A 14,604-nucleotide genomic window follows, 5' to 3' on the forward strand; every position below is an offset into this window, starting at 1 on the left:
TCTAACTACACTATGTCTTTGAATTTAAGCCCTTATCCTGCCATTGAGACTGACTTCGACTCCCCAAATCTGCTATATTTTTATTTTATTTCTACCCTTTATATGTGTGTCTATTTGTGTACAGTGGTAGGGAATGAGGCTGAATAAAGGTCAGATGTCTCTACACATTTTTTTAAATATCAGTCTTGCTCAGTTCTTCTTGTAGGACTAGAGGTAAGGAAGTAGGAAGTATCACTCAAGTGGTTAGGATTAAATCTGTACCCAAATATTCCACAACTTATGAAATTAATTGTATTAAAAATCTAATATGCAGAGACAGTAAGACATAGATACATATAGTTCTTAATACAACTGCCTTTTATTCCAAGAAAATCTATGGTAGCCTGGGAATCTGCTAAACCAGGAAAAAGTATGCTCTAGGTGGAGAATTCCTATCTACCATGCTATCAGTGTTTCCTTCCTTAGGGTAGACATGGACTCATGACTTTGACGATGGAGAAGCACAGAAATCCCTCTGTGTTTGTCAGGCTCTGGCAGAGCCTCTCAGGAGACAGCTGTATCAGGTTCCTGTCATCAAGCACTTCTGGCTAATACCGAAAATATACAAAGAGTTCAAGACATTAGACTCCAGAGCTTCAAATAACCCTATCAAAAATGGGGTACAGAGTTAAACAAAGAATTCTCAACTAGGAATACCGAATGGTTGAGAAGTGCCTAAAGAAATGTACAACATCCTAAGTCATCAGGGAAATGCAAATGAAAACAACCATGAAATTCTACCTCACACCAGTCAAAATGGCTAAGATAAGAAACTTAGGTGACAGCAGATGCTAGTGAGGATGTGGCGCAAAAGGAATGCCCCTCCATTGTTGGTGGAATTGCAAGCTGGTTCAACCACTCTGGAAATCAGTCTGAAGATTCCTTAGAAAATTGACCTGAGGACCCAGCTATACCACTCCTGGCCATATATCCAAAAGATTCTTAAACATATAACAAGAACACATGCTCCACTATGTTCATAATAGCCTTGTTTATAATAGCCAGAAGCTGGAAAGAACCCAGATGTCCTTCAACAGAGGAATGCAGAAAATGCACATGTACACAATGGAGTACAACTCAGCTATTAAAAACAATGACTTCATCAAATTCTTAAGCAAATGAATGGAATTAGAAAATGTCATTCTGAGTGAGGTAACACAATCACAAGAGTACACACATGTACTCATTGATTAGGCAAAAGGCTCAGAATGCCCACGATACAACTCACAGATCATATGAAGCTCTTTAAAAAGGAAGACCAAAGTGTGGATGCTTCAATATTTCATAGAAGGGGAAACAAAATACTAACAGGAAGTAGGGGTTGGAAGGGACTTGGAAGGATGAGAGAAGGGGGAGGAGAAAACGGGGGCAGGATGAGGTATGGGAGGAGATAGGGATGATATGCAGAGTGTCAGGAAATTGAATAGAGGTGTCTAACAATGGGGGATGAGGCACTGGGGGTGGTCACCAGAAAGTCCCAGATGCCAGGACAGCAAGAAGCTCCTAGCACCCAAAAGGGGTGAGAATAGCTGAAATACTCAACAAATAGGAGGGAGAACCCTTAGAGACCATATTAAGAGGTTAGGCTAGGCCCCTCGTTGGGGGATGAGGCCACTCACTCATCTCTAAATTTTTAGCCCAGATTTGCTCCTATTTTAAGGAAATACTGGGACAAGTGTGGAGCAGAGACTGAAGGAAAGGCCAAGCAGAGACTGTCCCAGCTGGGGATCCATCCCATATACAGACACCAAACCCAGACACTATTGTGGATGCCAAGACATGCTCAGAGGTATTTTTATGTATCAAAGACAGAAAATATGATGCTTCTTTTCCTTAGTAGAGAACTTGGATTTCCCGTGAGAGTAATCTTTCAAACAGTTATTGTTCTGATGCAAGAGTTGCTTAATATGACGTTCAAAACACTTGCATCCATAGCTTTCTTTATCAAAAATCACTGTTTCTTTAAGAATAGCTTTACTGTGTAAAGCCAATGTTACTATGTCTTCTGTACTACTTACCCAGTCACTCTGGGGTCCTCTATTGTAGAAAATGGTTTAAACTTTGGAATTGATTGCAGTGGTCTAATAACATGCATTATGGACAAGGATGAACTATGTTGGGGCAGTAACTCAGGCACAACGTTTATTGATGTGTCACAACCAGAAGATAAAATTGCAATGGTATCAATCTAAATACTGCTCTCTGCACAGTTCTTTGTAGCACACTTCTATCAAACCTACACGTGTTAAGAACTTTTATGGTGAGATAATTCCAGAGTATATGGAAAGAAAGAAATCTGGACTACTGAATTAGTTAAACTTGTAAAGGAGTTTGTTCCCAACAACCTGAACTCAGTATGTGGAGCCTACATGGTAGAAATAGAGAACCTACTCCCACAAGTTCTTCTCTGACTTGTCTATCTGTGCATGTTTGCACATAAGTGTGCACACATCACTACATAATAAATAAATAAAATTTGATCCTTTTAAATAGGAGTAAATTTCCTTACATGATCTGAATGCAGTAGGTCCTATTTTAAACACATACACCATAAGTGAATAGAAAACATGGAAGAGTAATGGAGACAGGAATCTTTGTAGTATGACACAAACATAGGTTATGAATAAAATCTCACCTCTGGGATCATATGCTAAGGTCCTGATGGAGAAAATTGAACTCTGGCTGAAAACCTTTTTTTTTGATAGTGTGCTGAAAAGGAGATGCTATTTAACTGTAGGGATAAACATAATCTCTTGGCAGTTAGTTTATTTTATCAAAAGAAGTAGGATATATTTATGCAGAACTGTCAAGTCCTCCTCATGAAACAAGGGAAGTCACTATCAACAGTACATCCTACAATAAAGGGCATCCTGGAATCTGAGAAAAATGGCAGCAGAAGTCGTAGAGTCAAAGAGAAAGTTCAGAAGTCAGCCTTGGAGAACTAATTAAAACCTTAGAATTTTAACCAAAGCAAAACTTCAAGTAGTATGCTTGCTTGAAGGGAGGCTTGAAGGATTAATTAAGATCTCACAAACTGGGTTAAGCATGACTTCAATTAAGAATGAATGGCATAGATTACAAAGATGTAGAAAAGGCTAGGCTTGTTGCCTAAGGGGCACTAAGGAAAAAGAGAAGTATGGAACATTTACACAGAGAAACTGAAGATCAATTTGAGAAAAGGTAATTATCTTAAGTAAAGGGATTGGATTGTAGCATTTCATGATAGTAAATAAATGACGGACATGTTGGGTTAGAGTATCGTTATAATGAGAATAGGTAGACATGTGACTGAGGAAGGATGCCATACGCCATAAATGTAACTAGAGTCAGGGTACTGGTTAGATATGAGGCTGTGATTATCTTCTGAAAGAAATGTTACACGGGGAGGTATGTGTGGGGTGTTGCATCTTTTTGCTGAGGAAAAGGAGGGTACCCAATAACTCTTACATGGAAGTGAAGAAAATAGATTTAATATTAAGTAATAAATGAGGGAAGAGTGCTGATTAATTTTGTGTCAATTTTGTCATCAACAGATACCTAGATGTTGTTAAAAATTATTAAGGATGTGTCAATGAGTGTGTGTGTGTACATGTGTGTGTGTATGTGTGTGCCTGAGTGTGCGTGCGTGTGTGTGTGTGTGTGTGTGTGTGTGTGTGTGTGTGTGTTATTAGCAGTTAAATTGATTGCATATCTGAAAAGAACAAAGCATCCATCTGCTTTCCCTGATTTTGCATGGGACTTTCTTCTGGGAGCTTCTAGAGCAGACTACCATCAGAGTAAAACCAGAACTTTGGGTCTTCTGCCTAGTGTCCTACCTTCAGGATTATAGATATGATTTATGTGCATTATGGTATAAGACAATATCTTAGATCTCTTTCTTTATATGATTTCTCCAAAAAAAGCATGATCAATTCAAGAAATAAGCAAACAAAATAATTTATGTTAAAGAAATTTACGATGTTTACAAAACTCTGATGAGATTAGAAGATTTAGAAGTTTCTTTTTTCCTTTGTCCATATATGATAAAACATAATGGACCACATAAAAAGGTCATATTTTCGGGGTTGGGGATTTAGCTCAGTGGTAGAGCGCTTGCCTAGGAAGGGCAAGGCCCAGGGTTCGGTCCCCAGCTCCGGAAAAAAAAAGAACCAAAAAAAAAAAAAGTCATATTTTCTATGCAACTGAATTCATGATCTCTTTTAACCCACAGTCCAACAGTAAATACTATTTATGTTTTTAAGCATTCATTGTAAATGTCACGAATACATGAGAATACTCCACATTGACAGTGGTTATTGGTCAAGTCTGGAACAGGAAAGAGGAGAGAGGTGGAAGGCTTGTGTGGTATTCATATTATTTCAGTTATTCTACTATTCATGTATTCATTTGCTTACTTATTTAAATGCTTCAGAGAGGGGCTTTTTGTACCATGTAGCTCAAACTGGTCTTCAACTTCCTGAGTCCTCCAACGCAGCCTCCAACGCAGCCTCCAACGCAGCCTCCAACTCAGCCTCCAATGCAGCCTCCAATGCAGCCTAGCAAACAGGGCAGCACTTGCAGATTGGTAGCACCTCATCTGGCTTCTTTTGTTTTACAAATAAGATTTGCAACAAAAACACAAAAAAGCAGTTGAATCTGCTTCAGTCTGAGATATGGGTGCCTCAGTAGTTGTGTCTCTAGCTTCTTTATTTTTTTGTGTAATTACAATATTTGCAAATTGAAATGGAAATATTGAAGTTGCAGAAGCAGCCAGCATGGAAAGCAGATTCAGATGACTGTTTTGTCCGTTTCCAGAAGAGGAGCTGCAGAGCAAACTTCACTAACCAAGGGGCAGGAGTCAACTAAGGTATCAAATATATAGAAGAATGTGATTCTGCCTAAGACAAAGGGGAAGGCAGTTCTCCGAAAAGGAAGATCAAAATGTGACTTCCAAAGAAGACATAGAAATTTCCTGTGATCAAAGGTTAGTAGCACTTCTTGGACATCAAAGTGCATGAAAACAGTGCACTGTACTGAATGGAAAAACACACACTTCAGTTCATCAATAAAGTCAGTTTCTCTAAAGTTCAACCATTCGACACATGTAGAACTTAGTGTGAGCACAGAAAAAAACACCCACACACCCACCCACCCACACACACACACACACACACACACACACACACACACACAGAGAGAGAGAGAGAGAAAGAGAGAGAGAGAGAGAGACATACACACAGAAAGATAGATCATAGGTAGGTAGATAGGTAGGTAGATAGGTAGGTAGGTAGATAGATAGATGTGCATGTGTGTGTGTGTGTGTGTGTGTGTGTGAGAGAGAGAGAGAGAGAGAGAGAGAGAGAGAGAGAGAGAGAGAGAGAGAGAGAGAGAGAGAGAGAGATGACTGTGCAATGCTAAAAGGTTTCTTTCCCTTTGGATGTCAGGGTAGTATCCATCAACATATGACTTATATAGAGTTAACACAAAAGTTGAAATAAGGTAAACATGATAAGTAATAAAATAACTAAAGAAGGAATAAAAAAACAAAAACAGGGTTATTTGATTCTCTGGAGTCTAACTTCTTAAGGTCTTTGTATATAGTGCATATGTAAGATTGGTAAAGATCTTTTCCCAATCTGTCATTTGCTGTTTTGTCCTAATGACAGTGTTCTTTGCCTTACAGAAGCTTTGTAATTTTATGAGGTCCCATTTGTCAATTCTTGGCTTTTGAGTCTAAGCCGTTATTGTTCTGTTAGGAAATTTTCCTCTGTGCCCATGTGTTCGAGGCTCTTCCCCACTTTTTCTACTATTAGTTTCAGTGTATCTGGTTTTATGTGGAGATCCTTGATCCACTTGAACTTGAGCTTTGTACAAGGAGATAAGTGGATTATTTGCACTGTTCTACATGCTGACCACCAGTTGAAATAGCACCATTGGTTGAAAATGTTGTCTTTTTGCCATTGGATAATTTTAGCTCCTTTGTCAAAGATCAAGTAACCATAGGTATGTTGGTTCATTTCTGGGTCTTCTACTCCACTGATCTATCTGCCTGTCCTTGGACCAATACCATGCAGTTTTTATCACTATTGCTCTGTAATATTGCTTGAGGTCAGGGATGGCGATTCCCCCAGAAGTTCTTTTATTGTTGAGAATAGTTTTCACTATCCTGCTTTTTTTTTTGTTGTTGTTATTCCACATGAATTTGCAAATTGCTCTTTTAACTCTATGAAGAATTGAGTTGGAATTTTGATGGGGGATTGCATTGAATCTGTAGATTGCTTTTGGAAAAATGGCCATTTTTACTATATTTATCTGGCCAATCCATGAGCATGGGAGATCTTTCCATCTTCTGAGTTCTTCAATTTCTTTCTTCAGAGACATGAAGTTCTTGTCATACAGATCTTTCACTTGCTTGGCTTGAGTCACACCAAGGTACTTTATGTTATTTGTGACTATTGTGAAGGTTGTCATTTCCCTACTTTCTTTCTCAGCCTGTTTATCCTTTGAGTAGAGGAAGGCTACTGATTTATTTGAGTTAATTTTATACCCAGCCACTTTGCTGAAGGTGTTTATCAGGCTTGGTAGTTCTCTGGTGGAGCTTTTGGGGTCACTTAAGTATACTATCATAACATCTGAAAATAGTGATATTTTGACTTCTTCCTTTCCAATTTGTATCCCTTTGACCTCATTTCATTGTCTGATTGCTCTGGCTAGTACTTCAAGTATTATATTAAGTAAGTAGAGAGAGAGTGGGCTGCCTTATCTAGTCCCTGATTTTAGTGCAATTGCTTCAAGTTTCTCTCCATTTAGTTTTATGTTGACTACTGGTTTGCTGTATATTGCTTTACTATGTTTAGGTATGGGCTTGAATACCTGATCTTTCCAAGACTTTTATCATGAAGGGGTGATGAATTTTGTCAAATGCTTTCTCAGTATCTAATGAGATACTTTTCTTTGAGTTTGTTTATATAGTGGATTACATTGATGGATTTCCATATATTGAACCATCCCTGTATCCCTGGGATGAAGCCTACTTGATCATGATGGATGACAGTTTTGAAGTGTTCTTTGATTCTATTTGAGAGAATTTTATTGAATATTTTGTGTTGATATTCATAAGGGAAATTGGTCTGAAGTTCTCTTTCTGTGGTGGGTCTTAGTTATAAGCATAATTGTGGTTTCATAAAAGGAATTGGGTAGTGTTCCTTCTGTTTCTATTTTGTGGAATAGTTTAGACAGTACTGGTATTAAGTCTTCTATGAAGGTCTGATAGAATTCTGCACTAAACCCATCTGGTCTTGAGCACTTTTTTTTGATTGGGAGACTTTTAATAACTGCTTCTATTTCTTTAGGAGTTATGGGGATAACATTTGAAATGTAAATTTAAAAATCCAAAAAAAAAGAAAATGCAGAAATAATACAAACCTGTATATTGAACAATAAACAAACAAAATAAAAACAATTAAGAATATGTTAAAGCATGAGTATGGAAATGTAAAATACAGTTACATACATTGTAAAGGTTTTTAAAGCCAAAACTGATAATTAGATAAAAACGACTGGTTGAACAGAATGAACCCACTATCAAATAAAGTGTTTAATCTTTTGAAAATTATAAAATGAATCCGGAAACATATTTTGTAAGTTATCATTTTAAATTTATATTTATTTACTGTCATACATGTGAGTGTTTTGTTTGCTTTTAATGTATGTGAATGTAGTCTATACCTTGGACCACAGAGATTAGAAGAGAGGGACAGTTCCCTTAGAATTAGATTTATGAGTGAGGGTGAACCACTCTGTGGGAGTTGGAAATCAAATCTGGGCCCTCATAAGATCAAGCAATGCTCTTAATCACTGAACCACCATGTCGGCCCTACACACTTCTTAGACGATTATGAAACAGTGACTCCTGAATACAAAAGTGTCATAAAATCCTTCATCAAATGTGTTTGTGATCTAACAATAGAGGATTATTTATCTCCCATCAGTATGACGCATATCATGATTATATTGTCTAACTTAAATGATATAAATATGCATAATTTAATTATTTATGACTATGGAAGCAGAAATGGATATGGATATGGAATCCTTATGCATTTATCTTTTGTGGGTCATTCCGTGTATAAATTATCTTACTGAAACTGAATTATGAAATTTATAGGTTCATTTCCATATAAAGATTAAGTCTGTTCCAGCTCTGGAATAGTGTACTCAGTGCAGGTGCACATGATCTGTTTATTCTAAAGTCCTCATCTCTTCCTTTTGGTCTAGAAACTGTAACTTTATGTGCATTTATATTTGAGCGCTTTATGACAATCAAAACAAAATCAGCAACATCCAGGCTCCTTTCTCAATCCTCCTAGGCCAAAAAAAAAAATAGAAAAATTGCATTTGAAAATGCATTTTAGTGTTTATTAACTGTGTGTTTGGGGCAGGAATACCTATACATATAAATGAAGACGGTATTGGAGTACAGAAGAGATTCAGATGCCCTTGAGCTGGAGTAACAAACTTTAGGGAGCAACCGATTGGATGTGGACGCTAGAAACCAATCAATGGTCTTTTGTAAGAACAGGTCTTTTGTTGCTGTTGTTGTTGTTGTTGTTGTTGTTGTTGTTGTTCTTCTTCTTCTTCTTCTTCTTCTTCTTCTTCTTCTTCTTCTTTCTTCCTCTTTCTTCTCTTCTTCCTCTTCCTCTTCCTCTTCCTCTTCCTCTTCCTCCTCCTCCTCCTCCTCTTCCTCCTCTTCTTCTTCTTCTTCTTCTTCTTCTTCTTCTTCTTCTTCTTCTTCTTCTTCTTTTTCTTCTTCTTCTTCTTCTTTTCTTCTTCTTCTTCTTCTTCTTCTTCTTCTTCTTCTTCTTCCTCCTCCTCCTCCTCCTCCTCCTCCTCCTCCTCCTCCTCCTCCTCCTCTTCTTCTTCTTCTTCTTCTTCCTCCTCCTCCTCCTCCTCCTCCTCCTCCTCCTCCTCCTCCTCCCCCCCTCCCTCCTCTCTCATTGTGCTTCTGAGACAGTGTTTCTCTGTAGCCCTGGCTGTCTTGGATTTCACTTGGTAGGCTGACCTTGGACTTAAAGATCTCTGACTCTTAAACAATTTTTCTTAAACCATGAATTCTCTGTCCAAGACAAGTTGCTTTTACTCACAAGGGTTGAAGATGGATCATCAGAGTCCAGAGCCTTGACCTCATTCTGTGTCAGAGGGTCACCCAGCAATGGACATATCATTGTCATTCAGATGGTTTAATTTAAAATGTCACAAAGAAGAAAAGCTATTCTGTCTGGTGGAGACAGTACATTTATCTAGTCTTTTAATACTGAAGGCCTTTATCAGACCCCAGTTAAATGTGACTTCCCCTTTTAGGGGAAATCCCAGGGATCATTTCTAACATTGTGATAGACTGTCTCCTGTGGCCAGTCAGGAACATCAACCCACTCACCTACACACACTCCTGCCTTGCCACCCTAGTGTTCCCCTACACTGAGTCATCAAGCCTCCACAGGACCAAGGGGCTCCCACACCACTGATGCCAGATAAGGCCACCCTCTGCTACATATCCATCTGGAGCCATGGGTCCCCCCATATGTACTCTGTGGTTGGTGGTTTAGTCCCTGAGAGCTTTGAAGCGTCTGATTGGTTGATTGTTTTTTTTTCCTATTGGGATGCAAAACCTTTTAGCTCCTTCAGTCCTTGCCAACTCCTTCATTGAGATCCTTGCAGTCAGTCTCAGTTTTTTTTTATATATATAAGTCCTGAAATGGAGCAGGGACTATCCCCAAATACGTTGCCTGTTTGTGGGATATGTTCTAGCTGGGCTGCCTTGTTTGGCTTTAGTGGGAGAGTATGTTTCTAGCATCACGAAAACTTGATGTACCAGGGTAGGGGAGATACCCAGGAGAGTCCCCACCTGCTCAAAGGAGAAAAGGAGGGAGGATGGGGGAAAGTTCATGGAGGGGGTGACTAGGAGAGGGGCAGTTATCAGGATTAAAATGAGTATGTATAAAAAAAGCATCCAGTAGACTTTATTAGAAAGGAATATGATAGATAGAATGTCCTCTTATTCTCTAGTTTTCTTTTAGATTCGTTGTTATATTACCTGAAAAATGGGAATTTGCATAAAAGAAAGTATCCTGGATTTTCCAGGTGGGTTCCATCTAATCATAGAGAGCCCTAAAAATGAAAGAACTTTTTCAGCACACATCGAGTGTGATAAAAAGGAAGACTCACGGAGCTGATAAAGGGACTTTAGCATCTGTTACTGGAAATAGATTTCATAAAATGAATAGGAAAGAACACAGGCAGACTGGACAAACAGGCTCTTGGCTACACGACTACAAGGACAAAGGGCTTCGATGACCACAGCCATGAGCACCTGGGTCATCCTAGCTACTTGTGTATGAGTACAGTCAGAGGCTAGTCCTTTCCCCCAGCCTAGCTGAAAAGTTGATACCCCAGACTCATGAGACCTGATGCAAAACATCAGCTGTCATCATCAGGACATCTGACCTACAGAACAGTGAGATAGTCAACTTGAGTCTCATTATGTACCAAGTTTGTTACCATTTGTTATGGCAAATCTAGAAAACAAATATGGGAAAGAAATTACTAAAGAAGGATTAGATCAGAAAGGGCTCTCAAGGAAAAAAATATAGAACCACCAGGGTCTTTTCTAGTCTAGTCACAGCCCATTAGTGTGGCAATGTCAGTCTCTGCTGGCCACAAAGCACTGATGCTTTGGAAAATGAAGCCCATAGCAGAAAGTAAAGGCTTTGCTGTGTTGCAACATTTCTTTCTTTATAGAGTCCCTGAGAATACTCATTATAATCATTTCTGTGTGTGTGTGTGTGTGTGTGTGTGTGTGTGTGTGAGAGAGAGAGAGAGAGAGAGAGAGAGAGAGAGAGAGAGAGAGAGAGAGAGAGAGAGAGAAGGAAGACAGGAAGGGAAACCGTGCTCAACATCCTTAGTCATCAAGGAAATGCAAATCAAAACAACCCTGAGATTTCACTTCACACCAGACAGAATGGCTAAGATAATATCTCAGGTGACTGATGGACAGGAAATCAGGAAAGGGAATAACATTTGAAATGTAAATAAGAAATACTCAATTTAATAAAAATGAAAGAAAAAAGAAATAAAGGAGTTATTCAAATGGAAAAAAAATCTCAGGTGACAACAGATGATGGTGAGGATGTGGAGAAAGAGGAACACTCTTCCATTGTTGGTGGGATTGCAAGCTGGTACAACCACTCTGGAAATCAGTCTGCAGATTCCTCAGAAAATTGGACACAGTACTACCTGAGGACCCAGCTATACCATTCCTGAGCATATACCCAAAAGATGCTTCAACATATAACAAGGACACATGCTCCAGTATATTCATATCAACATTATTTATAATAGCCAGAAGCTGGAAAGAACCCAGATGTCCTTGAATAGAGGAATGGATACAGATCAGCTATTAAAAACAATGACTTTGTGAAATTCATAGGCAAATAGATGGAACTAGAAAATATCCTGAGAGAGGTAGTCCAATCAGAGAAAAACACATACGGTATACACTCACTGATAAGTGGATATTAGCCCAAAAGCTTGGATTATCCAAGATACAATCCACAGACTACATGAAGCTCAAGAAGAAGGATGACCAAAGTGCATATGCTTCAGTCCTTCTTAAAATGAGGAACAAAAATATTCATAGGAGGATATATGGAGACAAAATTTGTGGCAGAGACTAAAGGATTGGCCATTTAGAGCCTGCCACACCTGGGGATCCAGCCCATACACATACAGTCACCAAACCCAGACAATATTGCTGATGCCAAGAAGTGCATGCTGACAGGAGCCTGATATAACTGTCTTCTGGGAGACTCTGCCAGAGCATAACAAATACAGAGGTGAACGCTAGCAGCCAACCATTGAACTGAGAATGGGGTCCTTATTGGAGGAGTTAGAGAAAGGATTGAAGGAGCTGAAGGGGTTTGCAACTGCATAAGAACAACAATATTAACCAACCAGGGCTCCCAGGGACTAAACCACCAACTACCAAAATGGACAGACTCATGGCTCCAGCTGCATATGTAGCAGAGGATGGCCTTGTTGGGCACCAATGGAAGGGGAAGCCCTTGGTCCTCCCAATGTAGGGGAATGTCAAGACGGGAAGGCGGGAATGGATGGGTGGATGTGTGTGGGGGGTTCATAGAAGAAGGGGGAGGGGGATCGGATAGGGGGTTTATGGATGAGAAACCAGAAAATGGGCTAACATTTGAAATGTAAATAAAAAATCCAAAAAAATGTTAAAAAAATAAGTATGTAGATCTTAAAAATAGACATGTTAATATTATAATGACATGTGTGAATATTATGTTTCTTGTCTTTTCAAAAATAATAAATATTGAAATATAAAAACGAATACTCTATATTCTACTCTAATCAAGCATAATTTGTCAAAACTGATTAGAAATTACAAAACCATCTACACACCTTTCAACATTTAACCCCTGTATCACTTCTTCAGTTTTTACATCTCTGTAGAATCTGACATGCAATGCTAACCAGTGGGAGGACATGGGAAGTTCACCAAGACGAATGCAGTACACTCCTGGCTCCCAACACAAAACTGTTTATACTTTATTGCCCATAAATTTATACATTTTTGTCTTGGAAATTCTTTGACATGTTATGCAATATTATACTGACATATATGTCCACTTTCTAGTGCTATGGACCTGGGTCATTATTTGAGTAGTAATATAGGTAGCATTAATAAAAGGCTAGGTATTTTCATGATGGGGCATGAGCACATGACTCCATGATAAAGGGCTTGCCGTATGGTCATGAAGATCAAAGTTTAGGGCCTCAGAACCTATGAGAATATTAAGCATGGCTAAGGGCTCCTATACCACCGATACGGACTCGAACAGAGACATAAATTTACTAGAGCTCACTGATCCTCAGCCCAGGAGCTGGAAATTCAGTGAATGACCCTGCCGCAAAGAATAAGGGGAATGGAAGCAAAGGACATGTGAGGTCCTTCTGTAGTTCCTGTGTGTTCTATGCATAGAAGTGTACAAAATTATACACATATACAACACACACAAAATTACACACATATACAACACATGCACAGGTGGGCACACACACAGGTGGGCACACACACAGGTGGGCGCACACACAGGTGGGCGCACACACACACAGGTGGACACACTCACATCCACACATGATAGCAGAGGCGTTATATGTTATGGGAAAATGATGCATTCATGTAGCCTACCTTCACTGTTACAAATGTAGCAGATGAATCTGGAAAAAATCTCTAAATATCCTTGCCCTCATCGAGTTTGAATTCTCATGACTAGAGAGATTGAGCACAACTCTATCTATATCTGTCTATCTATTTATATATCTGTTTCATTGTTTCATCGTTGAATATAGTTTATAATTTACTTACAAATTTGCTTTCAGTTATTTACATTTTATTAAAATTTATAACTGTAATTTATAAAATATATTTTCATATGTATAAAACTTGGCACGGAGACTTTGCATTTGGTATCATGGAAGACAGAGGTATCAGGACACTGTTTGACTGGAGACTAGAGGTCAAAATTTCATGGAAAGAAGGTTTCATAAATAATTGTGAAGAAGACACAAGAAAAGCCTTTCCTCTTTCAAGGAAGCTTAGGGAAACAAGTTGAGCAGTTTGTATAGCTTTATGTAAAACTTTCCTACTTTTCTAAGAATGTAATCTCTAGAATGAGGATCCTCAGGACTTTCCTACATATGAACCACCAGTGAGAGGACATGAGGCTATCCACAGATAAAGGAGGCACACAACAGAGGAAGACTGCCTGCCAGCCACTTATTGCCATTGGAATGAAGTAACCTTGTCCTCACTCTTTCCAACTTCTTCCTCCTCAGGAGAGTTGCATGTTTGACAGGGATCACTTGTGTAGGGCAAGGGATCAACGTTGCCCACTGCCCCTCCAGGTAACCAGCACGACAGCCACAGATAAAAGAGATTTTGTAATTGATGTGACAAATTAGAACATTCAGAAATTCCAAATTATTGAAAATTTAGACTATCTCACTGTTTTAAAATACATGGAAAGGGAAATCTAATATGGACTATCAGGCAAAATTTACAAAATTATAAACCTTTTTAAAATTGTCACATTTACTAATACTGGTGGTGTACTTTATAATTTAGAAAACTATTTTTGAAAATGCAGATCTTGTGAATATTTTATAAAGTAAAAAAATTTCTTGGCTGTAAGCATGTTTGTAGATAGAATATGGAAACAGATTCATCAAATGCCCATGGGACCACAGACTGTGAGGAGTGTGAATTGGGCCTCTGATTGGCATGAGGGAACAGTGAAGGGATGTTTGATTTGGAAAGCCATTGCATCAAATAAATAATCTAGCATTTCAAGGGTGACCATAGGCTGTGGTGTGTAAATATGCTGGGATGAAGATCTAGAGACCCTAGCTCAATACTTGAAACCCACATTAAAGTGGAAGGAAAGAACTGTTCCCCAAAGGTTGTCCTCTGACCTACACCCCCCACACACACTCCACACACACACTCCA

Source organism: Rattus norvegicus, chromosome 10 (assembly GCF_036323735.1).
Source record: "Rattus norvegicus strain BN/NHsdMcwi chromosome 10, GRCr8, whole genome shotgun sequence".
NCBI lineage: Eukaryota > Metazoa > Chordata > Mammalia > Rodentia > Muridae > Rattus > Rattus norvegicus.